At 36.1% G+C, this 24537-nt stretch overlaps 1 protein-coding gene across 4 annotated transcripts in view; it reads left to right on the top strand.

The window, feature by feature from the left end:
• The window catches only part of ab (BTB/POZ-zinc finger protein abrupt), a 241106-nt gene that overhangs the window by 192242 nt on the left and 24327 nt on the right, over positions 1 to 24537 (top strand). The window lies entirely within an intron of this gene.

Below are 24537 nucleotides of genomic sequence, written 5' to 3' on the forward strand. Positions count from 1 at the left end.
CAGTAAGAGATATTCGATAAATCATTGGGCTAAGAATGAAGTCTAAAGACAAACGAAGTTATCTATGATTATCGAATGGTTACATTGGTTGGACTCAGAAAAGTTGCCAGTTAAGCACTAATAAAACTTTAGTATAAAGAGTGGGGATGAGAGGGGCGGTTTCTTCCCTTATATACAGGATGATTTCTGATAGCTTTAAAATGTTGCTCTTTGCTCTCATTTGACATGTAGATTTATTTCTTATTTAAAGTTTTCAATGCTGCCCATTTGAGCTGTTTGAGCCGCACTATTTTTTCATGCAAAATAAAGATGGGGTGCATTCTTTTTTCATTTCCAGAAACGCAAGTTTTCTGTAATCGGCAATTAATCGAAGTATCAATATTTATGGATAAATCATGAGATCTGATTTTTTATCATGAGATTTTCGAAAAATTCGTGATATCTCACCATAAATTGTTAAGTATTGAAGCACTGCATATTCGTGAGTTTAATTGTATGTGACAAGGACATAGAAGAAAAAATCCGCTTATGCTTTCATGTAGTTCAAGTTAGGCATAGATAATTTCGGAGATCACACTGCCTTTCCATGACGATAAATAAAAGTTCAAATAGGGATGAAATCCTTGTAATAGACAGTGATCATGATAACAATGATGAAATTCACAAAAATACCAGGTATTTTGGTCACATATGCAGTGACCGTCATCAGTCAATGCATATGTGACCGAAATATCTTGTATTTTTGTGAATTTCTATCACTGTTATCATCATCACTGTCTATTAAAAGGATTTTATTCCTATTTGAACTTTTATTTATCGTCAAGTTAGGAGATCATTGCTAGACGATTTTCACTCCAAAATGGGATATGGTTGCTTTACAGTCTTGCTTTACACGGTATAGAAAAAGTACTTGTAAGTCCATATTTTTTTACACTGAAATAGAGAGACTAATGTTCTGTGTATTCAGTGGTAGTGGGCTCAGACAACAATTTTGTTGCCGGGCCAAACCGCTCTTAAATTGTGGAAAATTCAGTATTTTCACGAAAGCGAAATTTTTCACGTGCCTTAATATGTCCCTTGGTACACCTTACCCTTTCCAGTCTAAATTCAAGTAACTGAAAGTTTCAATTGGACAAGTGCTCGGTACTTCCTTGAGGCTCGTCTTTATGCCATTTCCTTGATTTAGAAATAGCTGCACTGGAAGCAGTCTTCGCATTAGTAATTTTGTCCTCAGTTTTAACCACATCTACAGAAGTACAAATTTATGACTGGAGTAGAGCAACAAATATTTTCAGAATCACAACAATAGTTTTTCGACGGGGAGAGAAAGGTTCATTTTTATAGCAATTTTCTTTCGGTCAAACGACATATTTACTAGTGTACAACGTTGTCAATCACTCTGCAAAAGTAATCATTGAAAGACCAACAATGGGCAGCATAAACAGTACAAATTTTTTTAAAGGAAAAAATGAGTGCCAGTTTCTTGGAAAAAATCGTACTTTTTGCTCACCTCCCCTTATGAGAAATGCCTATATGTTTGTTGCTTAAAAAGTATTCATTTCTTGTCATAGTTGTTTTTTAGTCATAAGCCAGAATGGTTTAAAATAAACAATGGAACGGGTACATCCACCCTCGCCCCCTTGAAGGCAATAAATAAGATCAAGTGCCATACAGGTAAGACAAAAACAGCCCATGTGTAGATTATTTGCAAATTCGTAGTTACTTTCGCTCCCCCCCCCCCCTCCTATGGGAATAAGAATCTTGCTTTTAGCTCCTTTCTTACCTTGATGAAATAATTTTGTTTTCTAACAATGGAAAAGCCATCATTTTCTAAGAAGAATAGAGATATTTTCAAATTTTCACAGGAAATTCTATTAACACTTCATTGAAAATCCGCCACGACGAACTAATAGTAATTGGCAGAATTGGAATGAAAAGTAGTTTCTAACATTGTTGCAAGTTTTATAGATTTTTGTCAGTATATATTCACTGAAAAGAGGAAAGAGAATCTTTTCTTGTACTTTGTTTTTGGGAAACAATTCCCTTGGACAGACGTTTACAAATCTCTTCTGACTTTAGTTTCTCTACTTATGGGAAACTAGAAGATTTTGTTGCATTGGAGAAAAAGGGCCCACTTCAAAGTTCTCTTTTCTAAAAGTTGTTGGTTTTTAGCGGCGTACTTTCCTTCTCGCACGTACTTGTGTTGCAAGGTGTATTACATGTACTACCGAATTTTTTGAACACGAATTGATCTTTCTCCCTTGCTGTTAATAATGTTTAGATGTTGTTTGATAGTCCTCCACAAAGCGGGAAACGAAACTGAAATAATCTTTTGTGTTTTTTTTTAACCTCCACATTGAAAATGAAAAAGCAACATCTTTGTTTGCGCGACGTAAGTGTATTTTTCAAAGTATCATTAAATTTTTTTTCAGGTTAGAACATATTAAGCGGGAAAAGGATACTATAGTTTTTAAATGTCAGGAAATAACTTTTCACCACAAATGCCTAATCCTTTTTTCTTATTGTTGGTATTTGAGCTGGACGGATGGTAGAACTTTCAAACAAATGCGGTTTTATGCGATGGCATGCCCTTTCAATGACTGGATGAATCCTAGGGATCTTTTGCTTTATTTTGTTTTTTTTATGCATCAATATTGGCATACAGGCTTCCCTAAAATATTATTTATATTTATTTTGTACAAACCATGTAAACCAATTCAAGATCACACTTGTCAAAAGCCTTTCATAGTCTTCCCACAGTAAGATCATCTAGTTGAATACGAATTCCAAAGGTCATGAAAAAGTCTCAACCTCTGAAATAAATTTTTTAAGTATTCGTAAAGTTATTTGCCAATAGGGGTACACGGTAATTACGATTTTAGCAAAACAAGTTGATTAGGGAGGTCAGTTCTTCAAAACGTTCTACAATGTCTTTGCACTCTTGTTTCCTGAAAGTGAAAAGAGGAAAAGACTTTTGGATTACACGTCAGAAAGAAAGGTCTTTTTAAATTTATATGCATAAAACAAGGTTGTTTAGGGGAGATTAAATTTACGAAGATTTTTGCTTTTGCTACTATGACAAAATAAAAGCTCTTTTACAACGAGAAGAGTTAATGTTAAATATTTTAGTAAATGACGATTGCAGAAAATCAGAGTTTTAAATAATATCCTGTGAAGTGTATTATTACCTGTTACGCATTGAGTTATCGATAACATTGATATACAATCAAGTTTAAAAATACATGCACTTTGACTGCATGTTTTTATTCAGCATTTTCGCATTGCCGAAACATTCCCTTTAAAGTTTTTTTCTAATGGCATCTTGTTTAAAGTTTAGCTTCCAATATGTGAGTTTCTAAAATATTAGGCACATAACACCCATCTAAAAAGTATTTTTTGTATAACGACCTAACCAATTAACCTAAATAACGCGTTATCTTACATACATACATACCTAGAAATGAACCTGGGACAGTTATTTGGTGGCGAGGGGAGGGAACGTAAATAACGCGTTATCATACAAAAATACCTGAAAGAGAACCTCAGGGGTGGTCATTTGGCGGGGGAGGGGCTATCAATAGGTCAAAATATTTTGTAAACGAAGCTTTGATTAGACATTATTTATGAAATGTGCCCAAAAAATGGAACAACTTTTTTTTTATCTCCCATACTAGCACCTGACTGGGCCATAAAAACAGCTTTTAGAATTTTTCATAATACTTTCCTTCTTCCGGCAAAAGTTTCTACATTCATAATGTAAAATCTGAGCGTCTCCACCCTGCCTAGTGGGGCAAAAGAAAGGGAAGATAAAATTATCTATAGACTATGACTTCAGGGAAATTCAGATGGCGATAGAAACCGCTTTCCAGCAAGATATTGGTAAATAATTTTTATGAAAAGTAAGCAAATAGAAGGTAAATATAAAAAAAAATTAACGTGGGCTTTTCCTAATTTTTCATGACTAATTTTGAATTTATAAATATTCAGAGCACAAGTTCTTTTGCCAAAGTTGAGGATAAAATTTATTGGAGGGTGATCTAAACCTACTCCAATGATCGACGTGTCCCGGGTGCCAGCAGCCCCAGGTTATCTAGGGTAAATTTTTGGCATAATCATTTTAACAAGAACAGTCAAAATACATGAAAAAGTACAGTCCTCGGGACAGAGGACCCAAGGCATGCAAATAGCCTATTAAAATCCGAGACTTCAGATACACATTTCAAAAACTAAATATATTACACTTCTGACCAGGTTTGGCTTAGATACAGTAATCACTTATAATGGATACCCTGATTACTAGGACGTGACTTCTCCTCTTTGGAAAGTTAGGTTGCTCGCATACTAAGAAAAGGCAGAACTAGAAACTATCAAAGGTCATTACTTATCTTCTTCGGTTTTGGACTAAATTATGTAGAATAATAGGGCCAGAAACAACGATTACTAATAGGCCAGAGGACGATTTTTCGACCTACCTTGGGAAGTTTTCCCAATTTGTAGGAATATATTTGACCTCCCTTAATTTGCTGAAATATATTTGGACGAAGTGTATATTTTTTTTCATTTGAAGGATTAGCTTTTAAATGTTGAAGTATTGTGATAAAAGTTGATCTTCAGCGGAAAGAGCAGAAGTTTGGTTGGGGTGACAACATGTCACATATTAATAAAATCCTATTTTATTGAGCATAAGAAATACACCTTATTTAGGACTTATTGACAAAACATTGTTACACTAACATAAAAAGACCACGAATAAAACTTATAAAGACTAAAAATTTTCTTTAAACGAGAAGGGTTTGTACCCCCTCCAACCCAGATCTTTACGCTAATGTTTAAATTTTTTTTCTTCGTTCTTCCACAAAGAAACCCTCTAATACAAGAGCAATGTGATACAAATTAATTTTTTTTTTCTCAGACTTTTTTCCAGACTCACTTTGCTCTTTACTTTCAGAACATATTGTTATTTAATTGAAATAATATCAGGCTGCGAAATGGTATTCTCAATTTTTTTATTATTTGTCTCTTTTTAAAAATTCACCTAGTCGCCATAGAATCAGGACAATGTTCCAAGTATCTGTCTGCAAGTATCATTTACTCTTTAGACCTAAAACCAAATATTCCAATAGAAAATATTCAGGAATAAAAATAAACCTGGTATTTGGAACTAGTCTTGGTTACATACGGCTAAGAAAGCATTTGGATATCTTTTCTAACCAACACTATCAAGATAAAACGACGTTTCTTTTTCTTAGCTAGGAAATCTTCATTGATATTTGTGTAAGTTCATTAAAATGTCACTGAAGAATTCAGGGAGAATGAAGATTATTGATTTAGGATCTTCTTACAATTCCCTACACAATTCAATGGCCAAAAGCAGTCCGATTGTCATTATTTGATTTTTTTTTTTAAACTCAGATACTTAATTATTCCTAATGCCCCCTAATAATCACTGGTTTTATGCTGAATAGGCTCCAAATACCTCAATAGCACCTGGTTTGGCGTTGAGAAAATGTAATTTGCAGAAAAATTTAGTTCATGCATTTAATTGTGGCTGGAGCAGCACTTTTGTTCTGTCCTTTTTTTCTTTTCTTTTTTGTATTGATAAAAAAACAAGCTTTTTCAACTGAAAGTAAGAAGCAACATTTAAACTTAAAACGAACAGAAATTATTACGTATATGAAGGGATTACCTCCTCCTCAACACCTCGGTCTTTACGCTAAAGTTTTAGTATTTTTTAAAAAGTTCCATATTGTTCTAATTATAGGACCCTTGTGTTTCAGGAGTCGCTATAAAAGAATTGGGACAGAATTTAAACTTTAGCTTCAAGAGTGAGGTGTTGAGGAGGGGGCAATCCCCTTCATGTACGTAACAATTTCTGTTCGTTTTAAGTTTTAATGTTCCTCCTTACTTTCAGTTGAAAAAACTTGTTTTTTAAAATATAATTTCTGATCGTTTTTTAAATAATGCCAGGAAATCTGCCCCCACCTCCAGGGATAAAGCCCCCTCTCTGCGGAAATATTCTCTGACAATTACCCTTAACAACTCCACGAGTGAAGTTGAGACGGAAAAGAGAAAGCAAGACATATAAAAAGAATTTTTATTTAGGAATTCTGGAAAACTCCCCCGGTGTATAATTTCCTCAAACAAGTTCACCCCCTGGAAACTTCCCTCCCCATGGAAAATTCCTTTGTAGGGTAAATCCCCAGTTGGAAGTTTGTCCCCTCCCCTTTTCGAAAATGCATACATACTTCCCAATAACAAATACTATGCGTAAAAAATGGGGACATATAATAACTTAGATACATTTCCATGGGGCTTGTGGGGGGGTCATAATGCATCCAAAGGCACAGTTACTGAGCATTTCAACTATGATGAACAAAATGACTATCTCAAAATTTTAATCGGATGATTGTGGGGAAAAGATGGTCAGGAAGGGGGCCTAGTTGCCCTCCAATCTTTTTGGTCACTTAAAAAGGAAAAGATAACTTTTAATTTCCGTTCAAATGATCCCACTCACGAAATCCTAGGACCACTGGATCGATACCGTCACCCCTGAAAAAAACAAAAAAAAAACAAAAAAAAAACACAAAAAAAAAAAAAACGCACATCCGTGATATTTCTTATGGCAAGAAATGCAAAATTACACATTTTTGCAGAGCTTGAAACCTCTACAGTAGATTTTTCTTATACGCTAAATCTGATGGTATGATTTACATTTAGGGGGAGTTCCCTCCTTTTTTCGAAAATCCGGCAAATTTTCTCAGGCTCGCAGCTTTTAATGGGTAAGGCTAAACTTAATAAAACTTATATATTTGAAATCCGCATAATAAGCCAATATATCTATTGGTATCAAAATTCCGTTTTTTAGATTTTAGGGGTTAGTATTGAGCCGGGTCGCTCCTTACTTACAGTTCGTTACCACGAACTGTTTGATGCTGCCGATTTTGGTTGATTGCGAGAAATCGGTAAGAATCGACCAGTAAAATCTCGACCAGGTAAATCTCGACCAGTTGCAAGCTTTAGTAGTCCGACCTGTAGTAAGTCATCTCCCACTGCCAACTTTTAGCAGAAAGGTAGGCACGTTGCATTTTCTTTGAACTAGAATCACACAAAGCCTTTCTATCTCTATGGATGGATAAGCTAAGTGCCCAATAAACCTGCTCCCCTCTCCCCAGCTAAGTATTTACCTGAAAGGTAAGCAGATTACCCCGTTTTTAAACCAAAATCAAGGAAAAAAAATTCAATATGTATGATTGCATGACTACCGTGGGTATCTTCTCATCTTCAACATCTTCACCCACAACACCGTCAGCTTTTTAGTAAAAAGATTGCATGTGCCACCTTGTTTGAATCGAGGCCATACAAAGATATTGGAATAGTGCGACTGAAGGCTCAAAGTGGTCCCGTCGCTCATCTAAGAGTCCCTCTGCTCTCCATGCGAACTATTTGTAGAAAGGTGGACATTTTGCATCTCTTTTGTAGCAAAACTCTTTGGAAGGATTTTATATCTACATTACTGGAGGCATAAAGTGAACCTAAGGCCTCTCAACACCTTTCTTCCTACCATCCGCTTTTTGGAACAAAGATAGGGGTATTGAACCCTGTCTGAAGTGGAATTTTGCAAGGATTTGTTCATTTTACTAGTGGAGTAATAAATTGATCTTGTGGCCCCTCCGCACCAGTAATGTTTTAGCAAAATAACAGGCATGTTACACTTTGTTTGGGTCGGAGTTACGCAAAGTTTTTCAGTCTCAGTAATTGGAGAAGTAAATTGGATCATTGACTCTCACAACACCACCTCACTCATCCGACGCCAACTTTTAAGCAGAAACGTAGGCATTTTGCAAAAGACTGGAATCAGGCAAGGATTTTCATCTGTATAATTGAAGGACTGGAGTGGTCGGTGCCCCTTTCTTATCCCGCCACCAAGTTTGTAACAGAAAGTAAGGCATTTTACAGCTATACATCTGTATGATTGTAGTAGGAGTGTCTGCCTATAGTAGCACCTCTCGTCTCCAACAGCCAACTATTCAGCGCAAAGGTAGGCATAGTGCATGTTGTTTAAACCAGAACCATGCAAAATTCTGCATTTTCAATATGTTAATTGAAAGAAAAAAGTGGCGCCTCTCTGTCAGCGTTTTTTTGCAGAAAGGTAGGTATGTTGCACCTTGTTGAAGGCAATGCCAAGCAAAGCTTTTGAATTTGTAAAATTGAGCCGACCAGCTGGAACCCCTGGAATAGCTTCCTACCCTCCCATCCCCCACTTTCTTCACAAGGCTAAGTGCATTGCAACTTGTTTGAAGCGGAATCGTGCAAAGATTTTGAATCCTTGAAGATTTGAACCTCTCCTGTAACAAACCTTTGCAAAAGGAAGGCAAGCTGTATATATATTAAGGTGGAAAAACCCAAGGATTTTTATTCTGTGGGATTGTTGAAGCAAAGGGGGCTAGTAGCATCGCGACTCCCCACCCCTCCCACCGACAACTTTTTAACGCAAAGACATGTATTTTGCACCTTATTTCAGCCAAAAATATATAAAAATTTCCTGTCTGTTTGACAGGAAAACAAAAGTGGGCCTGTGGCCCTCTAACATCAACGAAATTTTTTTTGCAGAAACGTAGGCATGTTAAGCTTATTTGAATCCGAATCACGCGATGTTTTCAATCATTAACGTTGGAGAGGGAAAGCGGGCTAGTGATCCCTCCTTCATTCTCCCACCCAAGCAAGGTTTTAGCAGAAAGGTAGAGATTTGGAAATTTATTTGAGCTAGAATCGTGCAAGTATTTTCAATTTGCATGATTGTAGGATCAACATGGCACCGTGGCCCCTCTAGCATCCCCTACCGTTTTTTTTATATATATATAAAACTAGGCATATGCCTAGTTTCCATCCAGAATCATGCAAGGCTTTTAAATTTTACATGAGTTAAGTCCACGCTGTAGTAAGCCATCCGCCACTGCCAACTTTTTAGCCGTCCAATAACACCATAAGCACCAACTTTTACCATATAGGTAGCCAGGTTTCTTCTGCCGTTGTTTGAAACTTATGGGGGAAGTATTCTGGGTCGATGGGACAAAAGAATGATGATTTTCAGAAACATGGGCCCCTTTTTTGACTTTGGTGCGAATGAAATTCGTGCAACAATGGAATTGAACTAGTTTTTGCTTCCGACAACAAATTGTTCTTGCCATAAAATGAATTGGATACAAATGATAGATTGATCTTCTGGGTCAAAACAGCAAAATGTTAGCTTGTATGCATGGTGTATTTTAAAAGAAACAACACCCATTGGGTGTCAGAAAATACCGTGTAAAGTAGGTTATAAACGGAAAAAACGCACCCTGTACTAAATAAAAACGCACCCTGTGCATGCAGGTTGTAAAAAGGGTGTACCAGCAAAATCTCAGGAACGGCTTAGGGTATTAAGTTGAAGCTTTCAGGGCATTTTAGTTCAACATCCCCTTAAGTATGCCCTATTCTCACGTTTTGGCTAGTTCAACACCATCCTCAATATGCACTGAAAATGCCAACTTAATACTCTAAGCCGTTTCCGAGTCATTACTGATAGCTCAGGTTGTCATGAGTTCCTGAGCTGACAACTTGCGTACTCATAGTGTGTTTTGATTTAGTTCAACATTCCTTCTCCAACTTTTCCTGGGAATTTTGCCTTAGTACCGTTACAATCAATTTTTTAAGCCTAAAACTACCATAAATCACCATCAGTACTTAAATGAAACCCAAAACGAACAGAAAACACTATAAATAAACGAGTCAAACTCAAAATGAGCAGCAACTAAGATGACTAAGTCTGACACCTGCCTTGTCTTCTAAAAACAAGAAAATAATTTCCTTTTTACTGAAAACAAAATACGTTTTAAACGTTTTCTCTTTTTTTAACCTTAATAAATATAAAACTAGTATGACTTTCCAGAGTGAATATTAGCATATATATTAAACTGCAATCCACATTCACTGTTTTTTTTTTTTATTAATTCTGGTTATGATTGTGACTTTTTTTATTGCTGATGTTATGAGAAATAAAACGCGTAGCTAGAAACCATGATTGTTTTCAGTAAAGTGCAAATTATGTTCCGATCTTTAGAAGAAGTGGGAGGCGTCAGGCCTACTCCTCTTAGTTTCTGCTTGTTTTGAATTTGACTCAGTTGTATATTGTGATTTCTGTTGGTTTTGTGTTTCATTTATTTATTAATGGTGGTTTATGGTAGCTTTATGCCTGCAAAAATTACTTGACTTTATTTCTTCCCATCTTTAGTTTATTATAGCTCTTTACTTTTCTTTGAAAAATGTCTTTTGTGGGAAAAGTTTTTATATTGATTTCAAAAAAGAAACTTTCTTAAAATCGAAATAAGAATGCCCTTTCCTTCTCCTACCCCTCCCCCTCTTTGTTCTTGTTTTGCAAATTTCCATTCCTGTTCGAGGGCTGATATTTGAAAATCTCAACTGACATTTTAACATAATCAACAACAACGCCATTCGTCCCTAAAAATTGGAAACTTCTGTGAAACGAATCACGTCTAAAAGGATTTATAAATGGCAATCTACGAGAAAATTTGTTTCCGAAAAACAAAGTCACGGCAAAATAAAAAGATAAGAATATATCCTGTCGCTTTTGCAAAATATTTTGCCAAAAAATCCGGGGAGCTTATAAGAAATGCGACAATGTTAAGAAATAAAAAGGTCTTACAAGCGCCAGGCTTTTCGCCTGGCAACTAGTTAGAGTTTTTAGAAGTTTCATTACTTGGATTGCCAACATTGTTACGAATTGTTGGTTAGCAAGATGGAGGAGTGCCAAAATGGAAAATATTTGGGAAATCCATGGTAACAAAGTCATAAGACCTGGAATGAACTTAAATCACTGCAGAAGCTTGAAATGTGGAACAAAAAATTGCATTTTATATAATGTTGTTTGTATAGAAGACAGTTGGTAATGTAGATGATACATACCTTTAACTTACATTAGCACCTCCATCTTTAATTTCTTATTTTTCATTGCATATTTTTTCTTGCATGGCCTTCAGACAATCAAGATTTCGCTTTGTTGAATAAAAAAAAAATTCGTCCAGTAAGTAAAATTTAAACGTAGAATAAACGAGTCCTTAAGGATATTGGCACCAAAGCTGAGTTGGAGGAGGAATGTTTCACAGTGTATTGCGTCAGGTGGCTTAACGATTGCACGAATTTTTAATAACAGTAATGTGTATTAAAAGCCAAGGAATGGCCATAGATATGTCTTTCTTCCAATTTTAGATTCTATAATTTTTGTTTAGAATACTGAAGGGAAGGAGTTGTTTTTCTATGAAAAAAAAAAGAATATAAAAATACGCAGTCTTGATGAAAATAGAACAAATCTAACAATTGGAAATTAAGTGAGATCATACTAGTGTAAACCTCTGCTGTCACCAATCTGTAAACCTCTACTGTCACCACTCTGTAAACCTCTATTTAGTTCTTTCTATATGCCCTTTTATAATTGGCAGATGTAATGGTTTACGTAAATTCCAAAGATAGACGATAAACGTTGGTACATGGTCTTTATTAAGTAACGTGAGAATACACATAGAGAAAATAAGGTAGCACAAGAACAACTAGCTACGACGAAGGCGAAAGATGGACTGCCTTTAGAAATGAACCAAGAATATAACTTTCCTGGAACGGAAGTTCCAGACCTGGGAACGAGCCCTTTCCCACGGCTAGCTTTAGTCCCAAGAACCCCCCCCCTGGAGTGCTATCAATGACATATTAATGCCCTAATAACTAAGAAATGAGATACCCGGAAAAGCTTCTTGAATTGATGTTAAATACTTGACAGATTCTCCCCCCTGTTTTTAGTTAAATTTCCCAAATTTTGCTTATCCCCTTCTCATTAAACCCCCAAACTTTAATTGAATTCAAAACATTCCCTTTCCAAATTATTCACTTCTCGCCTACTAACATTCTACTGCATGAACTAGTAAACGATTACATAATACAAACACTACACACTACTTGCATAAGTAAAAACTTACATAGTGTGGTTCGTATAAATGAACCGCCCTAATACCCGGAGTCAGAAACTGGATATTTAAACGTATCACTTTTCTTTGTATACTTCAAAAGAGATTTGTTCCCCATCTCCTGAATTTGATGAGGACAAGAAAAGTTGTGATTATGTATAAACTTCAGATTGAGGCAAAAAGACTGACCGGGAAAGGCTAATTAATCCTAAAAATATTGGCGACAAATAAGTGAAATTGCATAAACTTATAAATAATGGAATAGATATGTCAACCATTGCAGTTTGATTGGCCTACCATGCTGCAATGACGTCAAGATATTATTACCAATAAAATCCTCGGGGTTTTATTGCTATGGAACGCCTCGGTTTTGACCTATTTGGTTTTTCTCTACTAGCTTGTGTTTCGACAAATGGCAGTACTACTGTTAATATCTCTACATAACTATTAGCGCTACGCATTAAAACCATCCCGTGAGGCATCAACCACATCCCACTGGACCACAAAACCAGCACCCTTACCACCTTTTTTTTTCTCATCCCACGGGACCTCAAAACCGGAGTGGTGACAGCAGAGGTTTACACTAGACTACTATACAGTGCTGGGCGATATTTCGATTTTTCGATATATCGATATATCGATTTTTTCACTTTCGATATTCGATATATCGATATCGATATTTCGGAACCGTTTTTGGCCGCGATACACTCTTGCTTTTGCCAAAGTTAGATAACGAAAATCGAAGTTAAAGAGTATTTTGCATCATTTTTTTTCATAAGAACTTCTAATAATACAACATTGAACAATGAAAAAACCAACTTCGATTATATGAAAGAATATCACGAAAACCCAGACGTGAAACTACTTGGGCTCAAGAAAAAAACGCGGCTATATTTGGCTATTCAAAAACAGCAACATGTCAATGTTTTTCCCAGAGAGTCGGTTTCGCCGCTCGGTGATCAACTGATCGGCCTTGGAAAAAACTCTCTCAGAAGGGACACTGGTGGCGGGCACAGACATGAATTTCATGGCAACCTTGTACATATATTTCTGAGAGCCCATGTTGCAAGAATTCCACCACTTGAGTGGATCCGTTTTTCTTGGAACTACAGATTCCCTGTTAAAAAGCTGCAGAGCCATGATAGACTCGGCTGCTGTCGAACCACGTCCTGAGTTGACTACCAAAACTTCGTCATGTGAGCCCCAAAAACTGTCATGAGCCTGTCGATGCTGTGTCGCGGGGTTTGTGACGGTACTTGTACCTGCTGCTACGGATTCAGCAGACAGCAAGGCCAAATCCATCTCTCTTGCTATTTTGCCCTCAACCGAGACAAGATCGTCAGGGGAAATATACATTTTCTTGAAACGCGGATCAAGGTATGTGGCAATCGTCACGGGTGTGACCTGACCGAGGCTTATAAATCTAGCTTACATTTTCTCCGTCAATGCCTTGCGGAGGTCCTCGGCGACATTTGAAAATCCACCACAATCTACCTGAACAAGGTGGCGTCTCAAAATCTTGGATAAAGGCAGGACTTTTGAGATGGAGGGATAGCTTTCAGAAGAGAGCTCTATTGTGACCTCGTCAAAAGGTGTAAGTACCGCGATCACGTTTGAAATAACATCCCACTCACTTTCAGTGAGTAGGAGGTCTTTTTTACCGAGAAGTGCCAGCGAACTTGTTACTGGCTCTTTCAGGTCTTGTAGACTACGCAACATTATGAGGAGCGAATTCCATCTAGTGGTCACATCAGGTTTCAGTTTTTTGGTGCAAACATTGTCAATAGTGATCTGAACCTGGCGCAACTTGTCGGCAGCTACAACACTACGTCTGAAAAAGCTGACTATGTTCCTAGCTTTTTGGACAAGAGGTGACCAGTCAGCAGTATCATCAATAGCACCCCTCAAATTCAGAGTATGTGCGAAGCACGAAACATGTCTCCAGCCTTTACCTACAACAGATGCAGCATCCTTTACAGCCCGTACCACATTTGCTCCATTATCGGTAACTACAGCTACAACCTTGTCCTTAATCCCCCACTCAGTGGCAAATTTCAGAAGATGAGCTGTGATAGCATAAGCAGTATGCCTTTCTTCAATTTTCGCAGTAGTAAGCACGTTGCTGCAGAGACAGCCTTTCTCATTAATGTAATGAACAGTGACAGCTATGAAACCCTTAATCGCCCGGGAGGTCCATATATCTGTGGTAAGGGAAACATGTCCTACTTTTTTTAGCGCCTCCTGCAGTTTCAATTTCTCTACAGCATAGATTTCAGGGAGAAGATCTCTTGTCACTTTAGCTCGGGATGGCAAAGTATAATTGGCGTCAAGGCCCTGCACCAGATCAATAAACCCAGGATTTGAAACAACAGAGAGGGGTTGCATATCTTTTGCAATGAATTTCACAACCAGTTTGTTCATTTTTACAGTTTTAGGGTGCTTTGCACTGTACTTGGTCTGTAACAACGAGTCAATTCTCCGCTGCTTTGCACTTGGTGCTCCTGAGTCAGTCTGGTCACTTCTATCACGGGTAACTTGGGTAAAGTCACTAGCTTGACTCAAAGGTCTGGTTGAGTTTTGGCTATGTGATGGGACAATTTGACTTGAATCATGTTCAGCATCAGATGGACACGAATCAGAATCAGGGTTAACACTGGCACCCCCGGCCGATGTACTTCCTTTTATGCTTTGGTATTGTTTTTTGTGGTTTGTCTTGAGATGAGCATTAAGGTTGGTGGTATTTCCAGAGGTAGCAACACGTTTTTTGCATATTTTGCATAGTGAAGACTTAGCCGATACTTTTGTAAAATATTCCCACAAAGGACTTGGCATTTTTTAAAAACGGGTAGAGACCTGAACCCGCAATATATTAAACATTCAGAGTCAAATAGAATCCAATGGAACTGATTTTGTTATATTAAGTGGTAGTACCAACCAGTAAATAATGGACCAAATTTGGGGATTCGATTTGGCATATAGGGTTGGATTTTGCTATGTACTCTAGATCAATAGGCAAAAGAAAATGATGAAAAATTACAGTATATTATCAGCTAAATTTCTAAATATTAATTATTTGGCAAAATATCATATTTTGCCAATCTGTTTTACAGAAATGTTATCTACTAGTCCAATAGCCATGTAGCAAGACAATACTCTGACATTAATGAGATTTCAAAGTCAAGACAGTGTTACCGCCTAGAGTCTAGGCGGTAGAGTCTAGGCTATACGAGTTGTCGGAAACGCATCTGCCTAAAGAATAATCAAATCAACCGAGCACAACTTGGAGAGGCTTTGACACTATTTAATTACAAAAGGAAAAAATCATCAGACTCATTATTCCTGACTGAGCATAGAAGCAGCATAAACACAGGACATAAAAATAGGCAACATTACAGAACCCTTTAGTGCACTTCCACAGTTTTGAAAGACGCCGTCTAACTTACCCCTTACATACTTCATACCAGCTTCATCACAGGGACCTATGCAACCTCGGACTGTTCGGACAAGAAACTAGTGCCGTGGTAATAGAAGTGTGAATCTAACCTTCAAACTATAATTTAAGCCTCCTGACCCTGACTGGCAAAGGGAGGTTGTTAATGTCCGTTGAAGAGCTAAAATTATAGTCTAAAAGCTTGATTGATACTTTTTATCACCAACGTACGAGGCTATACCAGTCTGAGGTTGTATATCTACCTAGCATAGGTTCCCTGTACCTGACTTAAACCCTGATTTTTACAAGGTGGGCTGAGAAATTCTACTTCTACACTTACCCAGCTGGGAATCAATAAAAGTATTTTGGGTTATGGGGCTATAAGCCCCATAACCATCATTGTCACAATGATGATTTTATTAATAAAAAGGCCTTAAGGGTGAGTGTACAGGGTTGCAAACTTTTTGGTCAATGAATATGTCCCTTGAGCATCCAAAAATGTGTTCTTTTGAGCCAAATTATGTCCATATTTTGTCTATTATATGTCCATAATATATCCATCTTGAAATCTCGAAAACTAGTTTTCTTACGACTTGTATACCTATTTCAAAGTGGTCAGTTAACATCGAACTTAATAAAAACGAATAAGATTCATTTAATCATCCAAAAGAAATAAACTAGTGTGAAAGCACAAAAGTCGTAAAAACATATAAACAGTAAAAAAATAATTTTCGGAGCTTGATGCTCATCTTCGTACGAGTGTTCTGCTTGTCAGGTATGGTCGGCATGAGGGTCAGCATTTTCACTTCTTTTGGTAGCTTTTTGCCAATCAGAGTATTTCTTGCGCATGTCATAAGGTACAATCCAGGAGTCAAGCGACGTTGCAGAGTGCTAGGTAAGCTGTGTTGCCCTTCGATCAGGGGGGTGACATCCCTCATAATTTAGTATTTGCTTCTGTTGCAAGTTGCATCTTGAGCCCTTAAAGGGGCCCCAAAGGTATTTAATTTTTTTAACCACACAAAGAAGTTATCAACAGTAGTTAAGTTACTGAAAAGGTGTTAAAAACATATCACTAATTTATAAATAAGTTATTCAAGAGTAATATATTCCAAAAAATAACAATCAAACCTCATTTATTGGGCAACACAAATATAAACTGTTTTCCTAATGTTTTAATTTTTAAAGTGCCTTAAAAAAATGTAGCAATTATTTTTGCAATTTGTAACTTTGCTTAAAACATTACTGGGAATTTTTTTGCACATTAGGCTGGGGGGGTTGGTTAAATTTCATGGTAACTTTGCAGTGGACCTTATAATCTACTAGAATGAAAGTGAAAACATCATTTGATACTTCTTATGCTCTTTCATAATTCATATAAAATACCTACAGGGCCTCTTTAAGGGCTAAAGATGCAATTTGCAACAGAAGAAATTATTGGATTATGAAAAAGCATAAAAAAGGCATCAAAGGATGTATTGGCTTTCTTCCTAGCTAAATTATTGTGCTACCTGCAAATTTACATCCAATACCAACTGCCTAAACCTATACATTGTCCCTAAGATTGGGGGCCTGTTTTAAATGTTTGGAATGAGCGTATTTTGATCAGTATAGCCTACTTGTAAAATATTATGCATTAGCCAAGCACTGGGGGGTTTTACTCAATATAACCCCTCCACTATAGCCTAGTCTAGGTTAAGTTTCTATTAGTTTTATAAAAGTTTTCCAGAATCGTACTGGGAATTTCACATAAACCTAAGGGTGACTCATTCAAACAGGGTGCGTGACTGCCTTTGTTCCAGCAACACTTTACTAGGCTATAACTCCACACAAAGTTTTCATATAGCCTAATTTGTTATCACCCAGGTAGAATCACGACCCTTCTAGGAGACCCTTAACTGAATTAAATAAAAAAAAACAAGTTTTTAAAACTGAAAGTAAGGAGCGACATTAAAATTTAAAACGAACAGAAATTATTCCGTATATGAAAGGGGCTGTCCCCTCCTCAACGCCCCGCTCTTTACGCTAAAGTTTTTATTGTTTTAAAAAATAAAGTTGTGAGACAGAGTCAAACTTTAGCGTAAAGAGCGAGGCGTTAAGGAGGGGACAGCCCCTTTCATATATGGAATAATTTCTGTTCGTTTTAAGTTTTAACGTCGTTCCTTACTTTCAGTTTTAAAAAATTGTTTTTTTGTATTTAATTTCTGATCGTTTTTTAGTTAATTCAGCTTTTATTTTTGCTCACCGTCATTGAATAAGCAAACAAAATTTGCATAAAAATTTTACTTTTCTTTTGCTAAATGGATGTTTCTAAATTTGGTTATGACGTAATTTAAAAATTAACTTACGTAACTAACTTCTATATTCGTATATTTTTCTTCTGGCAAAAAATACAAAGTTGCAGATTTTTGCAGATATAAGCTTGAAACCTATGTAAGAGGGTTTTCTGATACGCTGAATCTGACGGTGTGCTTTTCATCAAAATTCTTTCACTTGTAGGGGATGATTCCCCCCTCTTTAAAAAATCAGGTAAATTGTCTCAGGCTCGTAGCCTTTGATGAGTAATACTAAACTTAATAAAATTTATATATTTAGAATCAGTATTATAAACACATTCTTTTGATACATTTATTGACATCGAAATTCCGTTTCTAAGAGTTTCGATTACTATTGAGCCGTATCGCTTGTTTTTTTTTATTGTTTATTTTATTACGTATGTGTTATTACGTATATGAGGGGGTTGTCCCCTTAGTCAATAACACGCGCGTTACGTTAAAAGTTAAAAAAAATTGATTCACAAACCTCTGAATCACAAAGGCCGTTTAATTAGAATAGATAGATCTTTTGAAAGTACAAAAAAAAACTGTAGCGTAAAGAGTGAGGTTTTGACTTGGGGGAGAACCCCCGTCACATACTTTATAATTTCTGTTCGTTTTAAGTTCTAATGTTCCTTCTTACTCTCAGTTGAAAAAACCTTTTTTTTTTATATTTAATTTCTGATCGTTTTTTAAATAATGCTTGGAAATCCAGCGCCCCCTTCATAGAACTGTCCCTTACCCCAAAAAAACATCCTCCACGGACAGATTCTCCAGAGTAACCCCCTCCTCTAGCCCCCCTCTCCAGAAAAAAATCCTTCCTGAAAGTGTCTGTATACTTCCCAATAACCAATAAATAATGCTGGCAAGTCCGGCGCCCCTTTCATGGCAATTTTTCTTCCCCCATGATAACTTCCTTCATGGAAAGATCCTCCATCATAACTCCCGACCTAACCCCCCCCCGACCCGAAAAAAACCCTCCGGAAAACATCTGTATACTTCCCAATAACCAATACTAGGCCTACATGTTAACATTGGGTAAAGTTCATAACTTTTAGCCCTCCCCCTTGGGACTTTGGGGGATTAAGTCATCCTAAAAGACATATTTATCACATTTTCTACCATGCTGAACAAAATGGCTATCTCAAAATTTTGATCGGGTGACTTTGGGAAAAAATAAGCGTGGGAGGGGGCCTAGTTGCCCTCCATTTTTCTGGGTCACTTAAAAAGGGCACTAGAACTTTTCGTTTCCGTTCTAATGAGCCCTCCCACAATATTCTAAGACCACTGGGTCGATACAATCACCCCTGGGAAAAAAAACCAAATAAACACGCATCCGTGATCTTTCTTCTGGCAAAAAATGCAAAATTCCACATTTTTGTAGATAGGAGCTTGAAAGCTCTACAGTTGGGTTCTCTGATACGCTGAATACGATAGGTGTGATTTTCATTAAGGTTATATAACTTTTGGGGGGTCTTTCCCCCTTTTTTTGAAAATCGGCCAAATTTTCTCAGGTGCGTAACTTGTGATGGGTAGCACTGAACTTGATGAAACTTATATATTTGAAATCAGCATTGAAATTTGATTCTTTTGATGCATCTATTGGTATCAAAAACCCGTTTTCTAGAGTTTCAGTTACCATTGAGCTAGGTCGCTCCTTACTTACAGTTCGTTACCACGAACTGTTTGATTCTACTTGTAAATATGACAAAAAAACTTGTTAACTGAGACTAATTACACATTTTTGGAGGATATTGCACTTCCAGCATAAAAATGTACTAACCAACACAGACGTGTTATGATTTTTTGAAAATCGCGGTAAATTCTAAATAAAATCGCACATTCCTCTGTTAGTTAACAAAAGTTACAATCATTCCATTAAAAAACATAAAAACTGTGGAATGATAAGGAATGACAATGTCATTGTTGTTTATTTCAACGTTTCTGGAGCATTAGCTCCGTCTTATGAGTCATTGGATTTCATAGGTTATTCTTCTTCTTCTGGAAGATTTGGAAAACTTTTTTCTCTGTGGGACCTTTTCTGTTGGTCGATCACGAGTAGATGGCGAGAAAAGCTGAAAATACTGGAAAATTCCGAAATATCGTTTTCGATATCGATATTTACATTTCGATATTAGATATCGATATTTCGCCCGATATATCGATATATCGATATCGATATCGAATATCGCCCAACACTACTACTATAAGCTTCATTAAGTTCAACATCTTTCCCCATGTAAATCTTTCCAGTAGGTTTGGCACAGTCAAACAGTTCATTGTAAAGAATTGTAAGTAAAGAGTGATCATCCCAATAGGAGCTGACTCCCTAAAAAACGGAAATTCGTTAGCAATATATGCACTAAAAGCCTTTATGCTTTTACAATGATTCAACAAGGTAAAATTCATTAAGTTCAAAGTTACGCATAAAAAGTTATTAGCATAAGGAAATCTACCCAATTTAACGAAAACGGAAAAAGCACTGAAAAAATGGGAGTCATCTTGGTGCAAATTGCACCATAAAACTCAAGTGTACCGAATTTTAACGGAATACGCCAAATCTATTGGTTCAATCCTTTTCCCATTATTTTGGTTGTTTCTCAATCTGTTTGGGGTTGCGTGGGTTCTCCTGTACGCTGTGTCTTCATTCCTCGTTTGAAGGTATTGTTGAAAATCGGGCCTTTTTACATCAAATTTTTGCAGACATTCTCCTCCCCCTTCAAAATTCTTCTTAAAAACTGGCTTTCCCAGGGGAGGGGAATTTGTCCCTCAACCCCCCCCCCCACCCCTCCCCCTCCCCCCAAAAAATATATTATCGTGTTCATTATTTTTAGATTTATGTTTCCATAGATCAGCCTGGCTATGACACCCGTTACCTTATATTATGCTTTTTTACTAATAAAGCATCAAAAACACACAGAGTAGTATTTTTGGCGAAACATGACCTGTTATATTTAAAAATTTGAAACCCCTCCCCCTCCTTTAAACAAAGAAAAGTGACTCTGAACCTGTGCCTGTCTGACTTCCCTTATTAGGAGGAATATATATGGAATAAGCGTGCAATACGGGTGGTGGGGGGAAGTAACCTCCTCTTATTTCTAAAAATGATTTTCAATGAGACACATTAGTTTCTAATTATCAAATAGCTGTTAAAGAAAGTGAACTTTTCTCACTAAATAGTTAAATGTAAAGACATTTTTTTTGTATTGTGTAGCCGAATACACATAAATAGGCCCCTGCTCTTGAAACACTAGGGTATGGAAGTTAAACTTTTGTATAAAGATTAGTGGTTTAAGGGGATGGCAGGACCATCTCCCGCCTTTAAATTTTGTTTTACCTGAACGTGATGTTGAAAACGAAAAGATATTAAATTGAAAAAACAAGTCAAACAGTATAAGATAGCGACAATAAAACTGAAAACCTATAGAAATTATCCTATATATGAGGGCAATTTCCACCCCTCAATCTCTCACTCCTTATGGTTAAAAGAATTGTCTTTCTCAGAGCTTCAAGAATGTATGCTTTTGTACAAGAGTAATGTGATAAAAAAAAACATCCACTGCTTCCAGAATTTGTTTATTTATTTGTAATTCATTATAGATAAAAATAATTCAAAAGGCAATCGGTAAATAAACTACTTGTAGTTATCAACTGGCTATATTTGTTGGAATCGAAAATGCTTTCAATAAAGTACTAGTCAATATTAAACGTAAGGGGGGGGGTTGAGGAATTTTTAGTTTCTCGTGTATGAGATGATGGAAAATTTTATCTGTTTTTGAAAATAAATTCTCAGTGATTGAAACTTACAGTGTGCTAATCCATTTTGTGCTTTCATTAATGTAATAGTTCAACTGTAAGGCTTTTTTCAGTCAGGGCTTCTGGCGGGGGCGAGGAACTTTATGAAAAATTAATGCTTAATTTCTAAGCAACGACTAGTTAATTTGTCTTGCATCTTTGCACTTTACTTATGTGTCAAGATAGTCAATTTTTTCTCTCTTTTTTGAATGTGTTTCTGACGTTGGTTTTTGAAGCGTTGAACTAGATCAACAGAATTTAATCAATTTAACTCAAAGTATTACTGGAAAAACGGGAAATAGTTTTTTAGTTTAGAAGAACTGCCTTCAAATTATTCTAATAATTATGTGAGCTATTAACAAGTTTTTAAATGAATTTGGGAGTCATATTTTCTTACAATTGTATTTTAAAAACGATATATTTTTTCCCTAATAAAGATAACAGTGTTTAGTCTGTTGAGATGTCCTCTGTCAAATGTAAAAATGTTTGGTTCTGGAACATAATTCTGTCAGAATATTTTATTGTAAATAGAGATGACAGTGGAGTCAAAACTGCCTTAAAGCTTTAGACATGATAGGTTATTTGTTCCACAAAAGAAATTTGTACGTTTATTAGAGAAAAATTTACTGTGGAAATAGTAATTAAAATGCCTCTCTTTCCCGGCCATACTTACACGAAATTAAAATGTAAATGAGTTTTTCTCGGAAGGCAGTGAGAAGAAAGCCAAGAGTTTTCCATCATCATTTCTTTCATTCCGAATGACTTTATTAAAATTTTCTAATTGGAATTGCCTAGAATATTCTATTACTATCTTTTGACGTTCTTTGGGAAACGAGGGTCATAATTATTTTTGATGCACTGTAACTTCATTATCTAAGAAAAATTAACTCTTTTACATAGAAAATTTCCTGTCGACTTCGTAGGTTTCTCATTAACAAAATCCAAATCCTCCCATCTTTTTTAATCCTATTAGGGCATCTTTTTTAAAGGAATTATTTCCTCTTTTAAGATTAAAAGTTTAATAAGTACCCTCGAGCAATTCGCCTCAACTGGCTCTTATTGTCTGATTGAAGGAAGCCTTCCATCCCGAAGTCTTTAAGAAAGTCTTTCGAAGAATTGAAAGAAAGTTTCGGAAACGAGACTCAAATGAGGCATAGGAAAAAGTTAAGACTGGTACTCATTCTCTAGAAAAAAGAGATTCAGTACTTTTCTGATGGTTCATGCATAAGAAAGCCAGGATTTAATAAGTTTTCTAACTTTTTAATGAGGGACAAGCCAGAATGAAAAGGAGTATTCGAAAGGCTAACTCTCCTCGTCCTATGCAATTGGAACTATTTTAGGAGAGTTTTTGAACAAGTGTCCCCGTTTCTCTAAGCCTCTGAAGAACATTATCTGGAAATTCGAAAGTTTGATATTTCCTGCCCCCCGAAAAATTAGTTACCTCTCGTTATGCTTTTAGGATTTTGGTTAGTTTATCAATTAAATAAAGTTTACTTATTCAGTTTCATAAAAGTTTCAGAAAAAAGCTTCTGAATTTATTGCGCCCTTCTTTTGCTTATTTGATGAAATTATAGTATTGTCATCACTCATCGGGTTATTTTTGACAAAAAAAATGTCCTGTTGAATGAATTGTTAAACCGATTGACTTGCTTTCTGTCATTCTGAAACTGAAAAGAGGCAGAAAAAAAACAAAAAAAAACAGATTTCTTGTCCTGCATGATGCTATATTTACGTCGAGGAATAATGCTGTATTTACGGATGTCGTCGACATTTTAAATACCTTTGTTTCTTCTTTAAAGAGATGTCACCCTGTTCAAGTTGAAAACTAGGATTTCGAGTTTTACAAGTAGAATTTTCATATTTAAGGCTCCCAAATAGTGACATTAATCCAAAAATTCGATTTAAGGTAGTAGTGCTAATTAAACTTTAATTAAACTTTCGTATATTTTATAGAAAATCTGATATATTTCGAACGGTATGGATTTCTTCATTTATAGTATTTTGATATTCTTGATATATCGCTAAACATAGGTTTGTGGGACATGTTGATGCTTAGCTTGTGTCAAGATCTCACGTTTAATAACATATTAATTACAATCTAGAATTAAAAACCATGAATAGATTTTATAATAATATTACACGACGTTTGAAACAGAGTTATAATGTAGATTTAATTTTAGTGGATTTGTTGCAAAACGGGATAAATAGTTTTTTTTATGCTTTTTTACATTCGATTTAAAGAAGTTGGTGGCAATCTGTAATATCCACTAAAGAGCAATAACTATGTCTCTTAAGCCAACTTGCAAATCGGGCATATATTATTGAAACACGATACTTTGATTTTAGGGGGCCTTTTTTTTGCAAAAATTTTGTCAGGTTAACCGCTTTGTGAAAATATCAATTATTCATCGACGTCAGGAAAATTAGCAGCAATACGCAGAGCGCTTATTAATTCCCGTATGAAAACATAAGAGTAATGAGTTTGTAAAAGTGTAGCCAAGGAAATCCGCCGAGTCCATGTCCCAACAACCTTTTTCAAAGTGGTTTACTTAGCAAGAGTTTCTAACTTAATAACTAATAATAGCATGTTAGCGGTCACTAGGTGACTTAGGCCCCGCCACCGACAATTTTTCCAAATAGAATGTCTTACGCATAAAAAAATTGCCTTTTCCGCTTTTCCCAGGGAAGTGGTTCTATGGATTCGTACCTGGTACAAAATGTATCTATCTGTAACTCTTATTGGCTAACATTTTCAACTGATGCACTAATTAGGTTTTGCGTCTAAGACTTTAGAGGGCTGTTAATCATCGATGAAAAGAAAGGGCTTTGGTTTAAATACATTCCAAGTTTTGATTATACAGTTTTTCTCTTTTCTTAGCTAAGTTTTGTCTTTTTTTCTTTTTTTCACCTTCAGAGTGCAGTTTCTATAGGCTATCAAATGTGCTAAGTTTTAATGTGTTTTTTTAAATCGAATACATAAATTATTATA

The sequence above is a fragment of the Artemia sp. Qi Xiang Cuo genome, chromosome 11, assembly GCF_049724085.1.
Source record: "Artemia sp. Qi Xiang Cuo chromosome 11, ASM4972408v1, whole genome shotgun sequence".
In the NCBI taxonomy this organism is placed as follows: domain Eukaryota; kingdom Metazoa; phylum Arthropoda; class Branchiopoda; order Anostraca; family Artemiidae; genus Artemia; species Artemia sp. Qi Xiang Cuo.